Consider the following 5,239-nt stretch of genomic DNA (forward strand, 5'->3'; position numbering starts at 1 on the left):
GACGGGTACCCAGCGGAGTTCTATAAAAAGTTCTCCGGGATATTGGGACCGGTGCTCATGAAGGTGTTTAATGAGGCAAGGGAAAGGGGGGTTCTGCCCCAGATGATGTCACAGGCTACGATTTTGCTTATCCTGAAACGGGACAAGAACCCGGAGTTATGTGGGTCTTATAGGCTGATTTCCCTGTTGAACGTAGACGCCAAACTGCTGGCCAAAGTTTTGTCCTCCAGGATTGAGGATTGTGTACCGAACGTCATTGTGGAGGATCAGTCGGGGTTCGTTAAGGGCAGGCAGCTGGTGGTCAATGTAAGAAGGCTGTTAAACGTGATCATGATGCCCCGGAAAGTAGGGAGGTGAGGTAGTGGTCGCGATAGATGCAGAAAAAGCTTTTGACCGGGTTGAGTGGGATTATTTATGGGAGGTGCTGGGGCAGTTTGGATTTGGGAGGTGCTTTAGTGACTGGGTTAGGTTGCTGTACCAGGCTCCTGTGGCAAGTGTACGGACGAACAGGACGACTTCGGACTATTTTAGACTGCACCAGGGGACGAGACAGGGATGCCCCCTCTCCCCACTGCTGTTTGAGCTGGCTATAGAGTCGCTGGCAATTGCTCTGAGGGCCGGAAGGGGCTGGGCCGGGAAGGGTTGGAGCGCAGAGTCTCGCTGTATGTGGACGACCTGCTTCTGTATGTTTCAGATCCAATTGAGGGGATGGAAGAAATCATGGGAATTTTAGGGGAATTCGGCCGGTTTTCGGGGTATAAGCTTAATATGGGGAAGAGCGAGATGTTTGCGGTCCAGGCGAGGGGTCGGGGGGGGCGAATGGAGGAACTGCCGTTTAGATTGGTAGGGGACAGTTTCGGGTACCTAGGTATCCAAGTGGCGCAGGATTGGGACCGGCTACAAAATTGAACTTGGCCCGGTTGGTGGATCAGATGAAAGATGATTTCCGGAGATTGGACGTGCTCCCGTTGTCTCTAGCTGGTAGAGTCCAAACGGTGAAAATGACGGTCCACCCGAGATTCCTGTTTGTATTTCAATGTCTCCTCATCTTCATTCCGCAGTCCTTTTTTAAGCAGGTCAATAAAGTTCCACCAGTCCCGTGGTGGTGGCGGCCCTGAGAGTCTGGGGGCAATGGAGGAGACATGTGGGAGCAGTGGGATCATCGGTCTGCTCCCCAATTTGCGATAATCCCGGTTTGCCCCGGGAAGGATGGATGGGGGATTCCGCATATGGCGGAGAACGGGGATTGAGAGGATGGGGGACTTGTTTATAGAGGGGAGCTTTCCGAGTATGAGGGCGCTGGAGGAGAAGTTGGCGGGGGGGAAACAAATTTTGATATCTGCAGGTGCGGGACTTTCTGCGTAGACAGGTACCAACTTTCCCACTCCTGCCACTAAGGGGGATTCAGGATAGGGTGGTTTCTAGAGGGTGGATTGGTGAGGGGAGCATTTCTGACATTTATAAGGAGCTTATGGGATCAGAGGAGATGCAGACCGAGGAGCTGAAGCGAAGGTGGGAGGAGGAGTTGGGGGGAGAGATGGAGGATGGTCTATGGGCGGACGCATTGAGTGGAGTCAACGCGACCGCAACTTGCGCTAGACTCAGCCTGATTCAATTCAAGGTCGTGCACCGGGCCCACGTGACAGTGGCCCGGATGAACAGATTCTTTGGGGTGGAGAATAGGTGCACAAAATGTGCGGGAGGACCAGTGAACCATGTCCACATGTGTTGGGCATGTCCAAAGCTAAGGGGGTTTTGGCAGGGGTTTGCTGATGTCATGTCCAAGGTATTAAATACAAGGGTGGCATTGAGTCCAGAGGTGGCGATTTTCGGGGTGTCTCAGGATCCGGGAATCCAGGAGGAGAAAGAGGCAGACGTTCTGGCCTCTGCTTCCCTGGTAGCCCGGAGGCGGATATTACTAGCATGGAGGGACTCGAGGCCCCCGAAGTCGGAAACCTGGCTATCAGACATGGCTGGCTTCCTCTGCCTGGAGAAAATTAAGTTCGCCATGAGAGGGTCACTGTTAGGGTTCGCCCGGAGGTGGCAACCATTCATTGACTTCGCGGAGAATTAATCGTCAGCAGAAGGGGGTGGGGTGGGGGGGGGGGGGGGGGTTAGGTTAGCGTAGATTAGGGGGTTAATTAATGGTGGGACCTGTGGGGGAGGGAGGTGGTATGTTTATATTTTTATGTACATTGTTTATATTGCTGCTGTTACAATGCCAAAACAATTCCTCAATAAAATGTTTATTAAAAACAATAAGTGTGAGGCAATGAGCATCTCCACCAAGAGAGAATCTAACCATCTCTCTTTAATATTGGATGGCATTATCATTGCTGAATTCCCCACTATCAACCTCCTGGGGGTTACCATTGACCATGAAATGAAATGGAGTCGCCGTATATATATCGTAACTGCAAGAACAGGTTGGAGGCTGGAAACTCTGGTGTTATGATCCCAGCTGATACCACGGGACAGTCAGGTCTCAGAATGGAACCATGGCTCGATAGATACTGGGACACTGAGTAAATTTAAGGAGGAGTTCGACAAGATTTTTAATTGGTAATGGATTGATGGGTTATGGAGAACGTTCTGGACGTTGGAGTTAAGGCCAGGATGAGATTAATGCCATTCTTGAAAAACAGATCTTAGAATCCTCTCCCGAGCAACATTTTCTCTTGGATGCCTTCACTAAGGATCCATTTCCAAGATTTCAATCTCTCTCTTCAGTTTGCCACGTGCTTCCACGCAATCCCTCGGGTATCCAACCATTTGCCAACTGAACTACTGCTTCACAGGCTGTCACCAAATGTTTGATTTACTCAGATGTCTGGTTTCTTACTTGAATATGGTTACTGCAGCTGTCTCTTTAACTCAGAACATTTTCTCTGCTTTTTACTTCAATTGCACCCAACACCATCTTGTTCAATTTTTTGTTCTTTGTTCCTTTAACTCAACAGTCTTCCTGAGATATTTTTGTCCCAATTCCCTGGTTTCTGGTGTTTCTTGTGTTCTTTTGTTGAGTCTGCTTTTTGTAACCCTGATCCTGTCCAGCTGCTTCTGAGACCAGCTTAAAACTGAACTCAAAAGTTATTTCTAACATAAGGTAGCCCTGGTTTCCAAGCAACAGCTTACTCTTTCTTTAACCCTGTTTACTTTTATGTCGCAGATCCTTTAATTACAATGCAGGCAGCTTGAAATGAAACCAATGCCCACAATGCAGACTTTGTTTCACATGAGCTAACTGAAGTTTTAACCCAGCACACTACTACAGAAACACAAATTAAGATAAAACTTGTACTTTATCTCTAATACGCACAAATACAAATACAGATCATTTCAAACTACCTGTTTCCTGACAGTGGCAAAGACCTCGCCTCCTGACTCACAAAGCCTGTCCACTTTCGACAAAGCACAAGTCAGGGGTGTGTGTATTGGAATGTTCTCCACTTGCCTGGTTGAGACAAGAAGTTCAACATCATCCAGGACAAAGCAAGTCTGATTGATCAGCACGCCATTCACCACCTTAAAAATTTACACCCTCCAACACTGACACACAGTGGCAGCAGTGTATACCATATGGAAAATACACTGCAGCAACTCACCAAGGCTCCTTTGTCAGCAACTCACCAAGGCTCCTTTGACAGCAACTTCCAAACCCGTGACCCCTTCCACCTAGAAGGACAAGGGCAGTAGATGCATGGGAACACCACCACCTGCATGTTCCCCTCCAAGCCAAACACCACCCTGACTTGGAGCTATATCGCTGTTTCGTCACTCGCTGGATCAAAAACTGGCAACTCCCTCCCTTACAGCACTGTGGATGCTCCCACATCACATGGACTGCAGCGATTCATAAAAGGCGGCCCATCACCACCTTCTCGAGGACAATTCAGGATGGGCCCAGCCAGTAACGCCCACATCCTGTGGAAGAATTATTAAAAATTTGTACTGTTTCTTTGTTAAATTGCTACTTCATGTTGACTGCCCATTTCTGGTTTGTAATTTTTCAAACTAAATGATTGTTGGATACGTAACCCTTGCTTACTGATTGATAAGTTCCTTCCTGTTCAGTCATGATTTGCTGCAATTAAGAAATATGAGGCAATCATATGCAAGCGTGACGCATACTTTGGATGGTAAGTATGGCCCATACTTCGCCAGAGAAAGAAACAAAATGCCTGTATTAAATATGAAATGCTGACACCCCCCTCCCAGCTTCCAAGTTTGTTCTGGCCAAATGTATTACTGGAAATGTTATAAGCAAGGCAGTACAAATAGATGAAGCTGTTTAGGAAAGGCAACTGTGCCTTCTGATGATCTTTACTTTGACAATATTTTGGTGAAAAACAAATGCTGATAAGGTAGTTATATAATATCAGAGTTTTCTTCAATGGAAAATACATTATTATTTCATTTCCTGTTTGAATGTCTAACAGATGGAAACTAATGAAGTGTGGACAAGTCGGTGCACAGGTGGAACTTGTGGGAATAACTTTGTTTCCTCTTTGTATGGGTTCCTTCTTTTTGTGTGCATGACCTCTCATTGTCTTGACAGCAAGCAGTTTTACATTGAAACACATCATTTGTCACTGTATTTGCTCCATTACCCGCTATCGAACCAAATCCTTCCCCACACATAGAAAACCTACTGTTAACGTTATTTAACAGACCTGAAATAGTTCACTGTTTAGTTAGTACAGAAAGGAGATGTTGAGGATGGAATGAATGTACATTTTGTAGGATGGGGTAGTAACTAAAAATGTATGCTATGGTGTGTTTTTTCCTGTTTCACTCATAAGGCATGTTTTTCATCTGAAATTCTAAAAACTTTCAATGTTTTTAAGATTTAAAGTATTCAATGTGTTGGAGTACTGTTACATTGAATGGGACAAATACTCTTCCAACCCCCTTTCTGATTGAATAGTTTACAGTTTGAAATATTTACACCCCACTGTATAGACAACACATTTTGCTATGGTCTGTTTATGTGCTTCTAAAATACTAATTTTTTCAAAGGTGGAAAATTAGCCCCAAATCCATGTGAGATTTGAATACATGCTTGTGTTGCTTCACAATGCATAGACAGCTATATGCAAGTGTGCTTTGATGGCTGTCATGCATTACGAAAATAAATTGACTTTGATTCTGTTTGATAAAGCATAGAACTTATTAATAAGCCTCGAGGTGAAAAAAAATACAGATAAGGCCATTGGTTTTCATTGAAAAATACGGACAG

The sequence above is a fragment of the Scyliorhinus torazame genome, chromosome 8 (assembly GCF_047496885.1).
Source record: "Scyliorhinus torazame isolate Kashiwa2021f chromosome 8, sScyTor2.1, whole genome shotgun sequence".
NCBI classification, from domain to species: Eukaryota; Metazoa; Chordata; class Chondrichthyes; order Carcharhiniformes; family Scyliorhinidae; genus Scyliorhinus; species Scyliorhinus torazame.